The sequence below is a fragment of the Salvelinus namaycush genome, chromosome 3 (assembly GCF_016432855.1).
Source record: "Salvelinus namaycush isolate Seneca chromosome 3, SaNama_1.0, whole genome shotgun sequence".
Taxonomy (NCBI): Eukaryota; Metazoa; Chordata; class Actinopteri; order Salmoniformes; family Salmonidae; genus Salvelinus; species Salvelinus namaycush.
Window position 1 is genome coordinate 1,058,458 of NC_052309.1, and position 11,375 is coordinate 1,069,832.

The 11,375-nt window shown below is 45.4% G+C and overlaps 1 protein-coding gene across 2 annotated transcripts in view; it reads right to left on the reverse strand.

Moving 5' to 3' along the window:
* Window positions 1-11,375, reverse strand: part of LOC120044833 (vasorin-like) — a 48,720-nt gene that overhangs the window by 21,395 nt on the left and 15,950 nt on the right. Inside the window, exon 2 of one of the 2 annotated variants that reach the window (XM_038989508.1) lies at window positions 11,004-11,062. The exons of the other annotated variant lie outside the window; for it this stretch is intronic. The gene's annotated coding sequence lies outside the window, so the exon portion shown is untranslated. The remainder of the gene's footprint in view (window positions 1-11,003; window positions 11,063-11,375) is intronic. 2 annotated transcript variants of the gene reach the window in all.

Below are 11,375 nucleotides of genomic sequence, written 5' to 3' on the forward strand. Positions count from 1 at the left end.
AACACTGGTCACCAGGACCACCAGAGATGGCTACACACCAGTAAACACTGGTCACCAGCACCACCAGAGATGGCTACACGCCAGTAAACACTGATTACCAGCACCACCAGAGATGGCTACACACCAATGAACACACAATGGTTGAGAGAGCATCTGCAACACATTGGTTTCTGCAATTGCTCCTCATAGCATTGCAGTTGGTGAAACCTTTCATAGCCACTCATCTCTTCTTCCTAATGAAGTGTTTCCTAAACCCTCAACATTTCCACTGATTGGATGTATTCGAAGAACTAGCACACCTGAATCAACTAATGAAGTGCTTGGTGATTGGTTGACCAATCAGATGTGCTTATACTGAAACACATGAAATAGATGGAATGGCTAGGGGTGCTTGAGGAGAGGTTTGGGAAACCCTGGCCTAACTAATACATCTCATTAGATAACCATCACCTGCCAGGAAAACAAAGACCTGAGAGCAATGAGCCATATTACTATTCCTAGAGGTCAGGGGTCAGAGTCAGATTGGCTGTTTCCACTGCTGCTAAAGCGACTGTGTCCTTTGTGTAACCCTGCACCAAGACAAGACAGATAACAGGGCCTGTTTGACACAGGCACACACCCATCGCACACACACGCACACATGCAGAGACAGAAACACACACACACCTGAGCCTCCTGCCCCCGCCACAACAGGTGCACTTTCTGCACTCCTCCAGGGCATTTCGAAACCCACAACCTCCTAAATGTGTCTGTACAACTCATGCGACTCAGGCTAAATCCTCCGCGCTTCAGAGCTGCCTTGGCTGCTACATTCCCAGGGAGCGAGGCCGGGAGAAGAGAGGCAGACGATGGCCAGGCCAGACAATAGTCTGTGTTAGCAGATGTCTATACCTCCTCTGAGCTTTAAGGTCTGAGGTTCAGTTTAAATCCTAAAGGAAATGTTGTCTATTTCCTCTCCTTTCTTTCTCTAAACATACTGCAGAGGAAGGGATGCCCGACAAGATCCCTTTGGATGAGATTCACACACACACACACACACACTAACTCTCTGTCTTGCTCTTTGTAGATCGTATAGGTATTGACACATAGCTGCCGTTGCCTCCCTCAGTCAGCACTGATGAGGTGACCCAGCCCTGTGACCCTTGAACTTTCTGACTAATAAAGTCAGTGAGGTCACAACCCACTCACATGGACACAAAGCAGCCCTCTGTTACACACCTACCATCCCTGTGGTCAATTGGCTGATTATCCAATCACAGCTCTTTATACAGACACGTGGTGAGAGACTAGCCCATTAGGCGTCTGATCTTTACCATACAAAAATATCTCATTCATACAAAGTGTGCAGAGACCAGAACAATGGATAGGTCTGTATCCTCCTTTCCTTTGTGATGGGTTTTGAACCAACGTTTGATCCCATACCCTAACACCTGTCTGTCTAGTGAAAAAAAAAATGGTTTCCTGATCTGATTCTGGATCAGATTTAAACTGTGACTATTCTTCAGATAGAGACTGTCCCCTGTAGCTCAGTTGGTAGAGCATGGTGCCACACCAGGGTTGTGGGTTCGATTCCCACGGGGGACCAGTATGAGATCAAATGTATGTAAGTGGCTCTGGATAAGAGTGTCTGCTACATGACTCAAACGTACAACACTGTCCTGCTCCAGTCATACACTGTATGTCAGTCAGGGACATAGAAATAGAATTACTAGATAATGAACAAAATTAGATTAGAATGTTAACACGCAGGTCTGAGGTCAGTTAGGGACAGCTACTACAAAGTACAACACTAGCCTCTCTGTGCTCAAATTACAACTGATACACTTGGTTTTCTGACTCTGGATCTGATTTAGATTGTGACTATTCTTCAGAGACTGGCTCTGGTCCTAGAATGCTGGTTTGCTCCTGTTCCCAGGTCAGTCAGCTTTAAACAGCTACTAGCCCCCTGGCCTCTTCACTAACTGACCCATACACGCTGACCCCTAGCCTTGGAGACCTCTCTGCTTGACCTGAGCACCATCTGTCACACGCCAATGTGGCGTAAAAAGGCAAACCGACGTAGATGCCTCTCTCTGTGTGAGAACTCTTTCTCTCCCTTTTTTTCTCTCTCTCTCTCCCTCTCTCTCTCTCTCCCTTCCTCTCTCTCTCTCCCTTTTTCTTTCTCTCTCGCTCTCTCTCACTGATGGCTCTTCCTTTGAGGTGGTAGGGGGTTGAGGAGTGAGGATTTGATGTCTTGTTGGGGAGCAGGAAGGCGCCACAGTGTAAAGCTGAACGCTGAACTCTATAGTCTTCATGTCATGAAGGAGATATTTGTCCACAAGGGCCACTACTATACGGCCGTGTAGGCAGACCTGGGCTGGGATGCAGGAGGCTGGGATGCAGGAGGCTGGGATGCAGGAGGCTGGGGTTAACAGCTAGTACTGCTGTAAATGGGAAGGACTGAGGGGAAACAACAGACAAACAGTAGTTCATAGTCATTGAACACTGGTCACTGTAACAATGTTTAAATACTGTTTCACCCACGTTATATGTATATACAGTATTCTAGTCATGGATCATCCTATATAACTACTGCTGTACAGACCTTTTCTATTAAAATACTGTCCTTACTGTCTATACACACCACATACTGTCCATACTGTCTATACACACCATTCACATGCTGTCCATACTGTCTATACACACCATTCACATACTGTCTATACACACCATTCACATACTGTCCTTACTGTCTATACACACCATTCACATGCTGTCTATACACACCGTCCATACTGTCTATACACACCATTCACATACTGTCTATACACACCATTCACATACTGTCCATAATGTCTATACACACCATTCACATACTGTCCTTACTGTCTATACACACCATTCACATACAGTCTATACTGTCTATACACACCATTCACATACTGTCTATACACACCATTCACATACTGTCCATACTGTCTATACACACCATTCACATACTGAACATATTTATTTATATTTCGCAACATTTCTACAATTCTATCCATTTTGTCATGGGGTTTTGTAATGTGTATTTAAATACTGTATTCTTAACTTCTTATGGCTGCAGGGGCAGTATTGAGTAGCTTGGATGAAAAGGTGCCCAGAGTAAACCGCCTGCTCCTCAGTCCCAGTTGCTAATATATGCATATTATTATTCGTATTGGATAGAAAACACTCTGAAGTTTCTAAAACTGTTTGAATGATGTCTGTGAGTATAACAGAACTCATATGGCAGAACTCATATGGCAAAAACCTGAGAAAAAAATCCAACCAGGAAGTGGGAAATCTGAGGTTTGTAGGTTTTCAACTTATCGCCTATCGAATACACAGTGGGATATGGGTCAGTTTGCACTTCCTACGGCTTCCACTAGATGTCAACAGTCTTTAGAACCTTGTCTGATGCTTCTACTGTGAAGTGGGGCCGAAGGAGAGGGGAATGAGTAAGGTCTGCCATGAGCTGACCATGCTCTGACCATGTGCGTTCATGTGAGAGCGAGCTCTGTTCTATCGCATTTCTGAAGACAGGAATTCTCCGGTTGGAACATTATTGAAGATTTATGTTAAAAACATCCTAAAGATTGATTCAATACATCGTTTGACATGTTTCTACTGACTGTTACGGAACTTTTTGACATTTCGTCTGCTTTTAGTGAACGCGCTTCGTGACTTTGGATTTGTTTACCAAACTAGCTAACAAAAGTAGCTATTTGGACATAAATGATGGATATTACCGAACAAAACGAACATTTCTTGTGGAAGTGGGAGACCTGGGAGTGCATTCCGACGAAGATCAGCAAAGGTAAGTGAAGATTTATAATGCTATTTATGACTTTTGTTGACTCCACAATTTAGCGGGTAACTGTATGGCTTGCTTTTGTGGCTGAACGCTGTTCTCAGATTATTGAATATTGTGCTTTTGCCGTAAAGCTTTTTTTTCCGTTAACGGGATTGCAGCCCTAAGAAGTTTTAACATAGCTCATTCTAATATTTCTACTACTGTACATTGAATTTTAGTTACACTGTTTATACACACTGTGTATTTATTTATATACTGGGTTATTGATATATCTCACTCTAATATATTTACTGCTGTACATATCATTCTGAGTATATCTTGTGTAAATTCATCCTGTGTAGATGTGGATTACTGTTACAGTGCTATTTGGGTTAATTAGATTCGTTCTGACGTTTCAAGATTTGTCAAATGTTTTTGGGGCATCATTTGCGTACTTGTTGACTTTTACTACATGTTACTACATTGTTAGGAGCTAGTAACATAAGCATTTCACTGCACCCGCTATAACATCTGCTAAACTGTGTACGTGACCAACACACTTTGATTTGATCATATAATAGAAGTAATAACTCTGTAATGAATATGCTGTAAGTGTGTGGGTACAGGGAAAGCAGTAGCACTTGACTTGTGTCAGTTGTCGGTTTTCAATAATGAAATCCAGCAGGTGTACATTCTTCTGGTGTAGGTGAGTATGTGTTTTGTGCGTGTGTGTGTTTGCTGGGTGTGAGTGTCAGAGGACGGTGTGTACTTGTCTTCATGATGTGTGTGTTTGAGTATCGGAGACGTGTGTGTGTGTGTGTCAGGGATTGGTTAGAGGCAGCTCAACCTGTTCCGTGGCCGTGTGCTGACACAAGGCAGGTGTGATGTGCGCACTCCAATCTCTCTCTCTCTCCCTCCATATCTTGTGTTCATCATCTTGTATTTACCTCAAGTTTATTGTTACATGTCTTTGAATGAAACACTAATTCATCATCACCACCTGATATTACTGCTATGATGAACTATTTATCTTGACTTAAGTTCAACTTATTTTCAACTTCAAAGGCTATCCAGGAGATCAAACATAGTTTTGATCAGGGATTTACCTGACTCCCAATTCTGCTTTCTCTCTCTTTGTAGAGAATAGTATTTATTTTTTGGGACCCTCTTGCCCGATGTTTCTCTCAAAAGAGGGTCTGAACCTCAAGATTTATCTTCTAGTCAAATAGAGCCGTGTTTATTTTTTAAGAATCAACATATTCAGATACTGAATATGTACATGTATGTTTACGTTCAGTCCTACCCTTGTCCCTCTGTTCAACAGTCAAATGTAGATTGTAGGTACCTATGACTGAATATGTATGGTCACATTCAGTTTGACCTTTCTCCCTCTGAACCCTGAACGCCTACTGTCGGAACAAAGGTCAAGTCAACAAAACCTAAGTGTTTGTGACACATGCAGTCCGTGGGCGGACAGACTGACAGACGGATAAACAAACACACTCTCGGAGTGATTCTGTCACCGTGTCCCTCTGTCTGGTTGTCCTTCCCTCTGGCTACACGCGCCACTGTCCCCCGCCCTATCATGTCACCTCCAACCAAATACCTCTGTCACCCCATGTCTCCAGAGAGGGTTTACCCTGCAATGTGCCAACCACATTTCTGTCACTGCAGCCTCCGCCGCCGTAGCGCACACACACACACACACACACACACACACACACACACACACACACACACACACACACACACACACACACACACACACACACACACACACACACACACACACACACAGCCGTCTCATAATGAACCTGCAGTTAATCTAGGAGCAGCAGGTAACTAACAAGCAGTAGCATTCTTTCACCACCACGTCACCAAAAATGTAAAATAGGTCTGTAAATTCACCTCAAATGTTAACAAATATACAGGCTGTGGAGAAATCAGGATTTCCAGTGAATTGATAATGATCAGATGATGGACTCTCTACGTTCCAGCTGATGTGATACTTGACTAATGTGTGAAGTTAGTGGACATGGCACGATGTCCTGTGTAACCTGGACAGGCTTTCTGAAGAAGTACAGTCTCACATACCCCATCAACATACACTGAGACACACATGTGTGCAGCTGTTGAACTCAGGGGGGCATCCTCAGCCTCAGCACATCTGTGTTCACACTTGTTCATCCCCGGTTGCCCTATTTTCTCTCCCTCTCTCTGTTTCTCTCTCTCTCTCCCTCTCTCTGTTTCTCTCTCTCTCTCCCTCTCTCTGTTTCTCTCTCCCTCTCTCTGTTTCTCTCTCTCTGTTTCTCTCTCTGTTTCTCTCTCTCTCTCCCTCTCTCTGTTTCTCTCTCTCTCCCTCTCTCTGTTTCTTCTGAAGGTGTTCGTCAGGACACCAGTAATCTCTCCTCCCTCTCTGTCTAGTGGCTGTCAGGGTGGTTGTAGAGGAATAGACAGGGCATGGGACCACTTTAAAACATCCACGCAGGAAGGGAGCCAACTCTCTCTCTCTCTCACTCACTCACTCACTCACTCACTCACTCACTCACTCACTCACTCACTCACTCACTCACTCACTCACTCACTCACTCACTCACACACACACGTCTCTCTCTACCAATGAGCAGTGTAGTAGCAGGTACGGGGGAGGGAGGGACAGAAAGCCAGCATGTATTTTCCAGGGGACAATGACGTTAAATTGACTTGAAAGGATAAACGTCACAGTACACCTCTTCATAGAACACTGAAGGGATGTGTGTCAATCAGCTGTAGATGATGCTGCTGTTCTGGTTCTTGTCTTGAAGGTGTTTTAACAGAAAGGTCACTGTTGTCCTGTAGGAGGTCTATGACAGTAAAGAATGCCACAGATGCCAGAGATGGGACAATATGCGACACTAGGGACACAATGGGGACAGTGTTACTGTGAGGATGACAGTAGCAGTACATTGTTGAGTCACTTGGCTGTCGGCCTAGCGATTTACAAGATCATTTATTAAACTTGTCGTCACTGTTTCCAATTTAGATCAATCTGTAGAGTTTCTCTAGGTCAGTGTTTTCTGGTCCTGGGGACCCATAGGGGGGCCCTAGCACTAACACACCTGATTCAAGTCATGAAAGCCTTGATGATGAGATGATTCGTTGAATCAAGTGTGTTAGTGCTAGTAATGAAAGCCTTGATGAGATGATTCGTTGAATCAAGTGTGTTTGTGCTAGTAATGAAAGCCTTGATGAGATGATTCGTTGAATCAAGTGTGTTTGTGCTAGTAATGAAAGCCGTGATGAGATGATTCGTTGAATCAAGTGTGTTTGTGCTAGTAATGAAAGCCTTGATGAGATGATTCGTTGAATCATGTGTGTTTGTGCTAGTAATGAAAGCCTTGCTGAGATGATTCGTTGAATCAAGTGTGTTTGTGCTAGTAATGAAAGCCTTGATGAGATGATTCGTTGAATCATGTGTGTTTGTGCTAGTAATGAAAGCCTTGATGAGATGATTCGTTGAATCAAGTGTGTTTGTGCTAGTAATGAAAGCCTTGATGAGATGATTCGTTGAATCAAGTGTGTTTGTGCTAGTAATGAAAGCCTTGATGAAATGATTCGTTGAATCAAGTGTGTTTGTGCTAGTAATGAAAGCCTTGATGAGATGATTCGTTGAATCAAGTGTGTTTGTGCTAGTAATGAATGCCTTGATGAGATGATTCGTTGAATCAAGTGTGTTAGTGCTAGTAATGAAAGCCTTGATGAGATGATTCGTTGAATCATGTGTGTTTGTGCTCGTAATGAAAGCCTTGATGAGATGATTCGTTGAATCAAGTGTGTTTGTGCTAGTAATGAAAGCCTTGATGAGATGATTCGTTGAATCAAGTGTGTTTGTGCTAGTAATGAAAGCCTTGATGAGATGATTCGTTGAATCAAGTGTGTTAGTGCTAGTAATGAAAGCCTTGATGAGATGATTCGTTGAATCAAGTGTGTTTGTGCTAGTAATGAAAGCCTTGATGAGATGATTCGTTGAATCAAGTGTGTTTGTGCTAGTAATGAAAGCCTTGATGAGATGATTCGTTGAATCAAGTGTGTTTGTGCTAGTAATGAAAGCCTTGATGAGATGATTCGTTGAATCAAGTGTGTTTGTGCTAGGGTAACCACAACTTTTGGTGTGGCTATTGACAATGTAATTAGTTGTTGTTGCTAACTTAATTGTCACTGTGTCTTATTTATCAATCTGTGGAGTAGAGGCACATGTGTACGTGACCAATAAACGTTGATGTGATTTACGTAGGTCCAGGTGGTGACATTGACTACATCAGTCATCTGAACCTAATCACGTCTCTCTCCACGTCTCTCTAGGATCTGGCTAGTCATGAAGTCACATGGTGTATGTAGTCTGATCTGGAGGCTGAGAGGGATTTGGGTTGTAGACAGTAGTGTGTCTGTGTCATTGTGTCAGTAGAGGACAGTGTAGGGTTTACTCACATCTACACATTTACACTTTCTTTCCACATTCTTTGACAATAAGCCTGTGTTTACAGACCTATCTACCTGTTTTACAGGTCTGTAGTTTACTGTACTGTAGAAATGACTGTTTGTGATTTTAAGTCATTCTAGCCTAGGGGCTTTATCCCATAAAACACATGCGCACACACACACACACACACACACACACACACACACACACACACACACACACACACACACACACAGACAGATACATTATGACAAGAAGATCTCTTTGGCTGATTTAAACTGTCACAAAAGAATGCATTGTGAGAAGACATCTCGCTGTGTTGGTCACTTGCCAGGGCCTCATAGCTCAACCAACCGCCTCTAACTTCCCCCTGTCAGCTTGGCTTGTCCCGGGGTGGCCTCGCCTGCCTCCTGAGCTCACTGCTGCCTGCTTCTGCCGGTGCTGCCTCTACTCTGTGGCTGAGAGATCTTTCAACAAGGTTATATCACCGTGACCCTGGAACACTGCAATTAACGTGCAACAGGTGTGCCATGCTCGCTGGGTTAGATATGGGAGAGATTCCTCAAGAAAACAACAATGAGAGAGAGAGATCTGCCTGCGGAGGCTGGAGCGCTAACACACACCACTGCCTGGGCATGTGTTCCACATGGCGCTCCACTTTAAACAACCCACCACTGAATTCAATTTGAGAGCTATTCCCCCCGAGCCTCCTCGTGCCCCCCATCTGGAGAGGTGAGAGACGGGGCCCTTGGTGAGGTTTTGGTAGATCTCTGTGTGTGTGTTTGCCCACAGATGGAATCCACATGTGTTCTATGGGTTAGTCACACTGTCTTGTTGTTAATGCTCAGGAGAGAGAGAGAGACACCATGGTACATCCTTATTTGTTCACTCCTTCTGTATATTCTGAAACCCCCAGAGAGGAGAACGACACGTCCCTTCACACAGTGTCCAGGTGTTTCTGGACGTAACCTTCCAGACACGGTGTTTATGTTGGTTGTCACTCTGTTGTACAGCCTATAGAGGGGCCCTCTATCAGACCCGTCCAGGAGCAGATACATGTCCTCGGTGATGGAGCAGACAGACCCTCCCTAGTCTATATGATCTCAGCCCTGTCATGGCCCCATACGTTGACTGCACTTCAGAGACCTTTTCAGACGCTCCATGGTTTGGAGACAGACACAGCTTCTCTCTCACACACACACATACATACACACTTCTTCTAGTTCAGGATTGTGTGTCTGGTTGGAGCGCTGCTGGGTTGTAAATAATTCACTATCTAACGAGAGAGGGTTTGTGTCAACACATAGTCTTCTGGCTGGTTCTACCTTAATCCTGTCGTTTTAACATCAAAGCTCCAACGCACTGCCTCAAATTACAGCACACAGTGACATCCTGCCTCTGCCTGCCTGTCTGCCTGCCTGTCTGCCTGCCTGCCTGTCTGCCTGCCTGCCTGCCTGCCTGCCTGCCTGCCTGCCTGCCTGCCTGCCTGCCTGCCTGCCTGCCTGCCTGCCTGCCTGCCTGCCTGCCTGCCTGCCTGCCTGCCTGCCTGCCTGCCTGCCTGCCTGCCTGCCTGCCTGCCTGCCTGCCTGCCTGCCTGCCTGCCTGCCTGCCTGCCTGCCTGCCTGCCTGCCTGCCTGCCTGCCTGCCTGCCTGCCTGCCTGCCTGCCTGCCTGCCTGCCTGCCTGCCTGCCTGCCTGCCGTACATGTGTGTGTTTGTCTTTCCACAAGTCTGCTCTCCAGAGTGGGGCCAATGTGTGGGTGTCCGTGTTACTGCATGCCTCACAGAGCTCTCTCTGTATTGCTCTCTTTCCCTCTGTCTCTCTCTTTCTGTCTCTCTCTGTCTCTCTCTGAGGTTTGAGGAGTGGGGAGGAGGGAAAGGTAGAGGTGGTTGTAAGGCAATTAGTGAGTGTACTAATGATTCCAGACCCCACAGGCCTTGAGCAGTGGGCTGTGTTCTGGGTCAGAAAGGAGAGGAGGGGGGAGAAAAGCAGAGCACACTTTCCAAGCCTGCACAGCCCCTGTCAGACCTTAACAACAGCCCCCGCTGCCCCAGGGCCTGACTGCTGGACCAGACCACAGCTTGACCCAGACACACTCCCCCTGCCTCACATAATAGACCATCCCAGCTGGACCAGCCACACTCCCCCTCAATCTATAATGGACCGGCCCAGGGGGGTGGAGAGGGGCAATTATCACCAGTGATTGAATAAGCCTCCCCTGCCTGCACTTTTATAGACCATCACACACACACACACTCACCATCCTGTTGCCTTTCTGCCACTGCCCATAGACTTTATAACTTCCAAACCAGGCAGCCATGCCCCCCCCTCCATGCTTCTTCAACAGCTCTCTCTGCTCAGTATAGCATGTGTCTGCTCTCAGTCGGACCCATGTTGTAGGTAGGTAGACAACTTCTCATTGAGGGACTCAGTCAAATGTGAAGAGGACTCATGACGAAGGAATGTGTTGAGGTTAACACTATCAACAGCCAAGTGTGCTTTCTGGAAACTCTGAATGCAATCATTCAACAGGATGTTTCCTCATTCAGAAATGTGCCAAAAATGCTACCCTATGATACTTCTGAAGTGAACTAAAACCTGTCTGTTGACAATAAACTTGTATCATGTTATTTCATATGGATAAAGTGTTAGTAGTCGTATTTCTGGTAGTATAGCAACTTAACTACTCTGTCATATACACATTGAAGAGGAGTGAAATGGACGGTCAAACAACGAACCCTTAACTTACCCACTCAGCAAGATGTCTGTTTCCCTTCACGTTGACTGGGGCGGTGGTGTCCCCTCTATCTGTAGACAACACAACAGGACAAACACATTAACACACACACTGTATTTGTGACTGACCAATCATCTTGACCGTTGAGGTGTGGTCAGAACACACAGACCATCGCTTGTAGTTAAGGTAGGTACAGTAGTTTAACTCACCTCTTTTGGGGATTGTTTTAGTTATGGTTGACCAGACCTTTTCTCTCCACATCACCCCACAACAACCCCCATCTCCTTCCCTCCCAGCTCCAGTCCTGCTCTCCACATCACCCCACAACAACCCCCATCTCCTTCCCTCCCAGCTCCAGTCCTGCTCTCCACACCACCCCACAAC